At 66.2% G+C, this 10,839-nt stretch overlaps 1 long non-coding RNA gene across 1 annotated transcript; it reads left to right on the forward strand.

Moving 5' to 3' along the window:
- Positions 1–3,218: 3,218 nt before the first annotated feature.
- On the forward strand, positions 3,219–8,023 carry LOC140621750 (uncharacterized). The gene is made up of 3 exons (XR_012021512.1): positions 3,219–3,461; positions 5,274–5,410; positions 7,487–8,023. It is a non-coding gene; the product is annotated as an uncharacterized lncRNA (long non-coding RNA).
- Positions 8,024–10,839: the final 2,816 nt, after the last annotated feature.

Here is a 10,839-nt window from a genome sequence, read left to right on the forward strand (position 1 = left end):
GCTGGATGGTGCAGGACCGCTCGTTCTCTGAGACCAGACTGAGTGTGGAAGCGCTGACCAAGAGCGTCAGGCCCGCTCAGATGACACCCGTCCACCATTCCGCTCGCCGGGCTCCAGACGTGGCTCGGCCACCGACGGGTGGTGTGACCCCAACATGGCTTCCCCCCCGAGGTCCCCCCACTTTCTGGAGAGGTCCCGGCCCCCTCCAGCCCTGTCCCGACCAGACCGGGCCAGCGGGAGCCCGTCAGAGGTGGGGGAGCGGCTGTCAGCAAGGAGCGCCCCCCCCCCCCGCCCCGGGCTGCAGCCTGCGAGCATCTGGGATGCCGCTTCTGGGGTTCCTGGCGGGATCCGAGCCCCCCGAGGCAGGTTCCCACCGCGCCCCCTCACATGCTGGGCAGCCGGCTTCCCACCACAATCCTCTTCATCAAAAGTGCGCCGAGGGCCCTTGGGGGGACAGGACTGGGCCAAACGGGCCCCCACGGTGTCCTCTCGAAGTGCCACATGTGGCGACAGGAACAAGGATGAAGACCCTCCACGTTGTGGACACACAGGATCGCCACGTGGAGACGCGGCCTGGCCAACCCTGCTGGGGACAAGCGGAGGACTCGGCCCGGGACCACCCCCTGCTCCCTCTCCCTGCACCGAACAGTGTGCGGCAACCGTGCTGGACACTGGGGGGGGGGGGACTCTTCCCAGGCAGAGCCCACACCCCGGGTGCTCCAGGCCACCATCCCCTGCCCCCATCACCCTGGGGCCAGGAGCCAGACGGCCAGGGACAGCCCCGTGCCCCTCCAGCCCGCCCAAGTTAGGCAAATGGGCTGCCCCTGCCCAGCCCTTCCTTCCCGTGGAAACCACAGTGAGGCTCCCGCCCCCGCTCGCCGGCCCGCTGCTTCCCCGCGAGGGCATGTGCTGCGCCCCAAACTTCAGTGACCGGTCATTTCCTGATCTGCTGACCTCACCACGCAGGCAACAAATAAAAGTTAGATTTTATCTTATTTATTTTATTTTATTTTTTAAGATTTTATTTATTTATTTGACAGAGAGAGAGAGAACATGAGCAGGGGAGGCAGAGGGAGAAGCAGGCTTCCCTTCCCACGGAGCAGGGAGCCAGACGCAGGATTCGATCCCAGGATCCTGAGATCACGACCTGAGTGGAAGGCAGATGCTTCACTGGCCGAGCCATCCCCGCCCCCTGTACCCCAAAAGGAAGATTTAAAAACCCTGTGTGCACAGGGCCGGCCTGACAATTCCCATGTCCTGGGAGCTCGAGGTCAGGGCTCCAGGCTCCTCGTCCCTGGCATGCGGCCCGCACTGTGTCCATGGGACCTGGGCCTGGGCCCTCGCTGGCTCCCCCACCCCGGGGCCTACGGCCCACATCCCATCCTCATGGGGCAGCCTCCATCCCCCCCACTCGCTGGCCTCGGGAGCAGGGCCCGTGAGGGGTCAGCTTCAGGCGTCCACAGAGACGGGCTGCCAGGGGGCAGGGGGGCTTCCTAAATACCCCCTGGGTCTGCCCCCACCCCGGAGCCGCTGAGCGCCCCAGATCCCGCGAGGGGGACGCCTGCCTCAGAACGGACCCCGGGACCAGGGAGGCAGCAGTGTCGCCTGGGCCAGCCTGGCCACCTGGGCTCGCTGCTGGAGCCTCGGGCTGGCCCGGGGTCCCGTCCGTCCCGTCCCATCCCTCTGTCCGGTGTGGCGTCGCCCCTCTGCCTACGTTCCAGCTAGTGTGGCCGGTCGGCTGCCGCAGCCCCGGGCAGCCTTAGCCCCGCGCTCCCTCGGTCCGTGCCGCCCTGGACCCAGCGGCCTGCGGCCCCCCGGCGTCCTCACCTGCCATCCTGTCCTGCCCCCTCCTCCCCTGCTGCCATGTTCTCAGCACCCCTAATCCCCAGAGCTCCGTCCTCCCGAGCGCCCGGGCTCCCTGCCCATGCTGGAAGCCGGCGCCTGTGTCTCCAGACTCCGTGTCGCTCACACGGCGCTCCTGCGTCCATGCACCCGGTTCAGGGACACCCTCGGGGCTCCCCGGGGTCGGAGGACTCGGCCCCCCTCCGCCTCCCCCGGCCCCAGCTGGCTGGCTCCCCACTGCATGGCCCGGGGACCATCTCCCAGAATGTGCCAGAACAGGAAGGCAGCAGCGACAGAGGGAGGGGGTGAGAGACCCCAGCGTCTGCTTGCCTGGGCGAGGCCACTCCAGGGGGACACGGGGCCTCCCCAGGGGCAGGACAAGAGGGCAGACCTGGGGTACCCGGGGGGGCTCGCAGTTAAGCGTTGATTCTTGGTTTCGGCTCAGGTCACGATCTCAGGGTCATGGGATCGAGCCCCGTGTCGGGCTCTGTGCTCAGCGAGGAGTCGGCTTGGGATTCTCAGTCTCCCTCTGCAGCTCCCCCCACCGCAAGCACACACGTGCTCTCGCTCTCTCACTCTCTCTCTCGCTCTCTCTAAAGAAAAACAGAAGAGCAGGCCCAGAGGTTCCCCTTCCTAGGGGTTTTCCACAATCCTCAAGAGCAAAGAGCCGTGGCCTCAGGCAGGAGGGGTTGAGGTTCTTAGCTGGGGTCATGATGGGTCACAAAGATGCCCCCGGGAACCCCTGACCCCAGCGCAGGCAGGACCACCCCACTCCACAGACCCGAAGGCATGGCCCTGGACGCCGGCCGACGGGGACGGGACTTTGCCCTGTTGGTGTCCCCGGGGACGTCCCGGCCAGACACAGCTCGCAGGGAGCCAGCGTGTGCAGCGGCTTCGGTTTCCATGTGCAGATGTGACCTCAAAATGCTGGCAGCTCCCTTTCTGGTCTGAGTCCCCAGGACCTGCACCTGGGGCCCCAGGAGGAACGGGAAGTGGATGACCCCAAGTGGAAGCCACACCCCAGCTCCGAGCTGCAGGATAATCCCCCAGGAGGGGGGAGAGCTTGTAGCGCCCCTCGGAGCAGAGGCATTGCCTCCCCCGGAACCCCGGCCCCATAGCCTTCCTGGGGCCGCAGGTTCTGGGTTTGGCCCTGGACTGGGGCTCCCGCGGGTGGCAAGGCTGGGAGGCCGTGCGGCCAGACCCCTCACGGTCCGTCACCAGCGCAGCGATGTGGGCCAGGCCGCCCGGCACCCGGCAGGCACAATGCCCCTCTGCTGCCCCCTGCTCCTTCTCCGTCCTCCCCCAGGGGCGGCTACGTGGGCGCTGACGTTTACCACACTCTTACGCGGTGGGGTATTTGTCCTCGTGGGTGAAGTGCAGGGCACCGTGTGGAACAGAGTGTGCCGTTCTGCTGGACTTTGAACCCACGCGCCTTTTGAGGCCTGTGGCTCTTTTGGTTGGGTTTTCGATCACATAATCCAGTAGGTTGGCCAGTGTCCCCTGGCCCCTGCCTGGGTACAGTCCGCGCCGAACCTCAGCGCGGGGACCTCATCTGGAAACGGGGTCTTGGCAGGTGCAAGCAAGTTAAGAGGGGGCCTGGAAGGCAGGCCGTGCCGCCGGTAAGCAGACCCTCCGGGACCAGCCAGGGAGGTGCGCTGGCCTTACTACGGGGGCGACTCCCCCTCCCAGGGAGGCTCAACTGCACCAGCTAGCTGCAGGGGGGTGGCTGAGGGGTGGGAGGTGGGGGGACAGCCTGGCCCGGCACCGCCCTCTGGGGCCTCCCCCGTGGCTCTAGCAGAAGCAGGGCTGAGCCCGACTGCAGCCTGTGTGGTGGTGCAGGTGGTGCCGGAGGCTGTGGGCTCCAGGGACTCGAAGTGCAGGCCACAGCGTCAGGTGCCCACAGCCCCTGGGCGACAGTGACCATGCGCCCGATTGGCCAAGGAGGTGGACTCAGGTGCCCCTTACCTGGAGGGAGAACGAGAAAGGCCAGGGGGCAAGATGATGGACAATCAGAAGCTAAGGAACAGCAAAGAGGAGGGAGGCGGGGCAGGGAAGCCACGGGTGCTCGAGGGGTGCGGGGGGAGGAACAGGGCCGCGTGTGGGGGCTCCCACCCACCTCCCCGGACGTGCCCTCTCCTGTAGCGAGCCTGCCCCCCGCCAGAAGCCCCGCGGGGTCCTCGCCAGCTGAGAACCCAGCCCTGATCCTCGCCGCTCAGACCCCGTGTCCCCATCTGTAAAATTGGGGGATTTTGCCTCCGAGCCACCATGCCAGTCAGGCCGGGCGCCCCTGAGAAGCGTTTACGGGGAGCCCATGGCCACCTTTACAAGCCGGGAAGTAGTGACTCGAACGGAAACTGCTCGTTCACCACCGGCCAAGCCAGCAGAGCCCGGCCTTCGGCAGAACCGTCTGGGTTTGTCCGTCTGCTACGGCCCGGACGGAGCCGCCAGCCCTCCGTGTGCTGATAGCAGACCCCCAGGAGCCGGGCCCCACGGCGGGGGGCGCGGGGGACAGGAGGCCGCCTGGGCCTATCGTCCCGGGGTCTGGATGCCTTTCTAATTCAGGGCTTTCCTTAAATGGTCAAACGCGGCCTGATGGCCATGGGCCCGTCATCAGCCCTGTGTTCGATCTCCCGCCACGTCCCGCTGTCCCCGGGGCACGTCTACAGGTGGGAAGGGCCGCTGTCCCCCAGCCCCGGGCGGCGCACGGCTGCACGACGTGGTCTGGGGCGGAAACCGCTTCCTCTGAGCGCTCAGGGCCTGACCCCAGCCATGCGGGGCCCTGGAGCGCACCAGGCCTGGTGGGGGGCGGTGGGGGGGCGGGACACACATGCTGGCAGCTCCAACAAGTGACCAGACGTGTGCCCGTCACAGCGACCAAGTCACCTCCACGCCCTGGGGCCCTGGGAAAGCAAGCACGTTTCTGAAATCAGGGAAGAGCCTGATTGGAAAGAGCAGGTGATTGATCTCGAGGGTTCGGAGCAGAGCCCGCGCAGGTGCGGCCAGTGTGAGGGGGACGGTCCCCCAGCAGCCCCCGTGGGGCGGCGACAGCGCAGCAGGGGAGGTGCCGACCGACACCGTGGGGCTGGGCCCGCGGAGCACTGGGTGTGGGTCTGCGTGTCCCTGGCCTCAGACGGTGCCGTCCCCCGTCCTGCCCTCAACGACCCTTCTCTCTCAAGTGTCCCCGTGACGGCGCCGTCCGTGCTGGACCTGCACACAGGCCGCCTCCTGGCTCCGGGGGGCGAAGGGCCACATGGAGCCCCCGCCCCAGCTGGCCGTCAGGGGGTCCCGTCTCAGCAGGGCACTCCCTGAGCTATGAGGGGACCAAACGTGGCCTGGACGGGACACCCCGGGTGCCCAGGGGGCTTAACGAACAGGGAAAGTAGGTCCCTTTATTTGTCTTTTTTAATATTTTATTTATTCTTGAGACACAGAGAGAGAGGTGGAGACACAGAGGGAGAAGCAGGCTCCCTGCGGGGGGCCCGACGCGGGACTCGATCCCAGGACCCCGGGGTCACGCCCTGAGCTGAAGGCAGATGCTCCACCACTGAGCCACCCGGGGGCCCCTAAGGTAGGTAGGTCCTTTTATGGGAACTCAGGGGACCCCGATCCTGAGGAAGAGGTCAAGGTGCCCCCCATCCGGGTCACCCAAGGCCGGTTCAGAGCATCACCACAGCGGCAGGATCCTGGCTCCGAGGGAGCCCCTAACCCGCCCTGCCCGTCTGCCTCTGCTGCTCCTCCCCGGCACCCCTCCGTCTCTCTCATGGCCCCCGACTCCCACTGGTGACCCATCTCTACCCCTGAAGGGGAGGGTGTAGGCGTCTGGCTTCACATCACCGTGGGACGGGTTGCCCCGCACCCCCCCACCTGTCGCCGTGAGTGTTGGGGGTACTCCTGAGCCTGGAGTTTGAAGCCCGTCTGTCTGCAGTGGTGCCGCCGGCCACCTGCCCCTCATTCGGCCCCTGGCCTGTGCAAGACGAAGGTCCATGGGAATGAGCCGCCCCCACCCCCCTGCACATCCGGGTCCCCCGCCCACGTCCCCCCTCCTCTGCCATCCGCCCTCCGATCTGGGGCACGCACGTGGCCAGGGGTGCGGAGAAGAGGGGCTGCATCGGGTGCCCTGGGGCCTCGCTCTACCCTCCCAGAAAGCCCTGGGAGTGCACCTGTGCAGAGCCCCAACCCGTGCCATGCTAACTCTCTTGAGGTGCACCCTCCTTTCTGAAGAGGGCCTCCTGCCCAAGCCCCCGGGAGGAGGCCGCATCAGCGAGCTCCGAGGCACACTCCTGAAACAGGCCATGCCCCATCTGCTGAGTCTGCCCCCAAGCTCACTCCCCCGGCCAGGGCAGCCCGCTGGGTCTTGACCCTTTACTTTCTGGAAGCATCTTCCCAGTGGGGAGGACAGAGAAAGCCGTGTCCGTCATCAAAGTATTAAGAAGGGAGAGGCCTCGGGACCGCTAGGGCTCGGAGGCTGGCCGGGCCTCGAGGGGGTGGACGTCCTTGCAGGTGTCCTCACTCCATCTGCAGTGCCAGGCGCCAGGAACCAAGAGTCAGGGCACCGCGTGCCAAGCGCTGAGCTAGAGGTGGGGGGCGTCCCGGGAGAGCCCAGACACCCGGTGTCCTCCAGGAGCCTCAGCCCAGGAGAGGACACACGGGGGCCTTAGCTCCAAGCACGGGCTCCCGGCTGAGGACTAGGCCACGGCCCGACACCACCCAGCGGGTCTCCACACGGGCCGCCCTGAGCACCCCCCTCGCCTCCCTGGCCCTCGTGCCCAGCCTAGGGCCTGCACGCGGGGGTCCCTCCTGGGACCTGCATCATGGCTGGAAGGAAGGGGGTGCCCGGGGGCCGGAGGCAGGAGCTGGAGAGAACCGGTAAGTGGCTACGTTGTCTGCTGCCCGTGGCACAAGCTCATCTCGGGCACGTCCTTAAACACGTGTGTCCCGGGAGCGCGATGGACACCATCCCAGGGCCCGAAACACAAACTGTTTTATTCCAAGCGGAACCAAGAATGCTTGATGGGCACACACGCCAGGCGCGTGTCCCGAGTCTCCTCCAAGCAGGAAGGGTCCCCAAGCCCCGCCTGGCCCTGGCCCGGCTCCCAGGAGAGGCGTCCCCTCCCAGCGACTCAGCGCCTCTCGTGGGCCATCCTGAATTGGTGGGGAGTGCGTGGGGCAGGGGGTTCTGGCCCCATCCTGTGACCGGGGCCTAGGGCCGCGCTGCTGGGCACACAGGGGCACGCTGGCGAAGGGGGTCTGCAAACAGCACCGTCCCTCAGCCGAGGCGGGTGCTCTCGCGAGCAGGGGAGCGCCCCAGGAAGCGGCCAGCACGCCGAGGCCGTGTGCACCCCCTCCCTGGTGTGGGAGTCACCCCCTTCTGGCGGGGACCTGAGCAGACCTGAGCGGGACCCCGGCAGAGGCTACGGGGACCCACCGGGGCCGGGTGGCCTGCCTGCCGATGATTCCCCGCGGGCGCCCGGCGGGGACACAGAGCGGGGTTGAGGGGTCCGGGGGGGGCTCCCTGCCTTGCCACCCCGGGGAGACGAGCGGAACCTGCTGAGGCTCCCGTGACGCGCGGAGCCGCGAGGTATTCAGAGCCTTTCCCTGGTGACCCTCCCGCCACAGGCTCAGCAATCGCCAATTTTTCCGTCAGGGCTTCCCAGACACGCGGCGCTGCTGAAAGTGGCCCCGGGCCTGACGTCAGCCGTTGGCTCAGCACGTGGGGCCGCTCGGTGGCGCGTGGCCCCGCGCCCGATGCTCCCGGTGCAGGTCCCCGCGGAGAGTCGGGGTCTGGTGCTCCTTGGCTTGGGGGGCCCAGCTCTGCTTGGAGAGGGAGGGGGTTTGGGATGCCCCATGCCTTGCCGCCCGGCCGGGGGGTCCCCCGCACACGTGCACACAGCGCCAGCCTCTGGGCAAGTCCCGAGACCCCCAGCTCTGGGAGGGAGGACTCGGCCCTCCAGACGCCCTGCGGGGGTCCCGCGCTGTCGACACCCCAGCCCTGCGGCTGGCCTCCCTCCTTACACTCCCTTCGCCCTAAAACCCTGTGTCAGTGGCTGCTGGCTGCATGGACGCACCCCTCCTTTCCGTCTACGTCTGGAAGGGAGCCGACGAGGGTGCCCACCTCCAACCTCAGCCTTCCGGGTGTGTCTTGAAGGGCTTTTCCCAAATTAAAAAATAAAGTATAAGCATTTAAGGGTTACTTTGTATTCTTGAGATTTTTTTTTGAGAGAGAGAGAGAGAAGGGGGAGGGGCAGAGGGAGAAGCAGTCTTCCCGCTAAGCAGGGAGGCCGATCCCAGGACCCCAGGTCATGACCTGAGCCGAAACCAAGAGCTGGACGCTTAGCCAGAGGAGCCCCTCGGGTGCCCCAATATTTGACATTTACAACAAGTAACTGCTAACAGCAGATAAACTGAGTTTACTTGTTTTTTTATTCTAAAAGGCACACTTTCCCGGAGCCCTAAGGCTGGTGGGACACTCGGGACAGAGGGGCCCATGGGCCTCGGGGCCGCGGGCAGGAGGGAGGGCGGGGAGGCTGGTCAGGAGGCCTCGGGCCCCCCAGCGGCACCACCAACCACTCCCAGGGGCCGCGGCCACTTGCGTCCACCGAGCCGCTCCCCGCACGCTCGCACCCTGCCCTCTGTATGGGGTCGTCCCATTCCCAGGGTTGAAGAAGGGATTCACGGACCCACTTCACAGCCGGAGACACTGGGGTACAGGCCAGGTTCTTGCAAGGACCCAGGTCCCATGAGCAGTCAGTGGGGGCCGTTCCTCTCCCCTCTCCCGAGTCCCCCCAGCCCACGTCCCCGCAGGCCTCCTCCTACACCCCGGCCCCGGCCCCACCTCCCTTCCCCCTCCACGCCCGGCCTTGCACCCTGAGCTCTGGACTGACCTTCAAAGTGGAGGCAACTGTTTAAATATTAAATGGTCCTTGGAACACCCGGGCTTCCATTAAGACTGAATCAAAAGAGAAAAAGAGGCATTTTAAAGATCGCTGCAGTTCTGAAAAGCCGAATTATTGATGTCTGTGTTCCGGGGCTGCATCCACGTCTTCCTCCTGTTGGCCGCGGGCACCTGGCAGCAGGGCGGCTCCTGGGTGCTCCTCTCGGGGCGCCCTGGCAGGGAGTGAGCGCAGGCAGGGAGGGGACACGCGCCAGGCCCGAGGGGCGCCCGGCCGGCCTGCCTGTGACGGGCCTGGGGTCCCGACGTGCGGAGCGACGGCGCCGCCCGGGAGGGCCCAGGGTCCCTGCCACGCCTCCTCGGTCACCCAGGCCAGGAGCGGCCGGGAGCAGCAGGCCAGCGTCCTGCGTGGGGAGGGCCGTGGCCGCTCCGAGCGCCCTCTGTCCTCTGCCGGCCGCAGGCCTCGCGCTTCCTGCACAGAAACAAGAACTTCCTTCGTGAGGGACGTTTTGCTTAGAAAGTCCCCTAAAGGATGTCGGAGGAGGATCCTGCGCCCGGCCCTGCCCGACGGCTTCACCGCCTTCTGTCTCAGGTGCTTAAACAGGCCCAGGTGACGGCGTCGGAGGACGGGCCAGTGCCCCACAGGTGCCCGTCGGCGCCCATCCAGGCCCGGGCTGTGAGCAGCCGCAGGGAGCCATGTGGCTGCCACGTGCTTTGCGTCCCACCGCATGCGAGCCAGAGAGAGACGCAAGAACACAGGCCCAGCCGCCAGCTGGGAGGGACACCAGGATGGAGAGGACGCCTCCCCGTCCCACTGACTGCACCGGGGTCGCAGTCACCGGGAGGCCTGGCTGGAGAGGTGTCCCGGGCCTCGGACCTCATGACACCTGTGCACTCGGCCTCCAGCGTCTCAGACGCACCCGGCACGTTGCACCTGGCCATTCCTCGTCCCGTGAGTGACAAGCCCCCTCTGTCTTCCATCTGGCCACCTCTCCTTCCCTGAGCTCGGGACCCGGGGGCAGGTCGCCTGGCACCTCCTAAGGTCCTCTTGTCAGCTCCTCTTCTGTCCCTCCCAGAAGGACGTCCCTTCCCCAGACGGCCCCACCCAGGGTCTCCTGGGACCAGCTTCCAGGGCATCCCCGACCCTCCTGGGCACAAGGCAGCCAATCCCCAGGGCGTCCCAGCCAGAGGGAGGAGGCGTCCAGCCCACAGCCCTGAGTAGACTCTGTCCAGGGTGTGGGCAACCAGGATGCTTCACTGGGCCCCGACTTCACCCCTGACCCCCATCGCCCAGCCCAGAGTGGCCAGACGTGACTCTGGGGCTCATCCAGGTCACGGGGCCGGGGCTCCAGGGCATGTCCACTGTGACCTAGTCGTGCACTGAGCCAGCCTGTTCACCCTCCCTGTGGCTGTGGCAACAAAGAAGATGCTCCTTTGTCCCCTCTAGGCCTTAAATAACTGGGTGACCCCAGATAGTTTAGGCTTGCTGGTCCAGCTAAGTCCACACCCTGCATATTCCTCCCCTCTACTGGGGTCAGTGGCCCCCCAAACATCCCACCAATACCGCTCCACCACCGCCAACAGCACCTACACCAACACCAACAAATCTACGTCATCAGCACCAGCAGCAACATTTTGCCAACATCGCGGCCACCATTAACCCCACTGCCATTGACACCACTGCCACCGCCACGGCCCTCAGCTCCGGCAAGGGAAGCCTGGCACGCAGAAGTGCCCAGCATTCATTCTCTCATTTGATACACGGGGTCTCCCTTCATTTGCAAGTCTTCGCGGCCAACAGCTAGCTCTACCACAGAGGCTCCAGACGGGCACCCAGCCCAGGAGCTGTGGGGAGCCCCAGGGAGCCAAGGGCCCAACCACACCCTGGCAAGCAAGAGGATGACAAAGACGCTCCCTCCCTCCCGCTGCCTCGCAGGTTGGAAAGGCATGAGTCAGGAAGGGGTGTGCTGTGCCCTCAGCTGTGTCGCTTCCTAACGCTCCTGCGGTCATGCATTCTTCTGGCCAGCAGCAACCTGAGTGCCATGGCTTATCCCCCGGTGCCCCGGGACCATCCCCACCTGCCACACACACAACATGCATGCAACAGC

Source organism: Canis lupus, chromosome 30, assembly GCF_048164855.1.
Source record: "Canis lupus baileyi chromosome 30, mCanLup2.hap1, whole genome shotgun sequence".
NCBI lineage: Eukaryota > Metazoa > Chordata > Mammalia > Carnivora > Canidae > Canis > Canis lupus.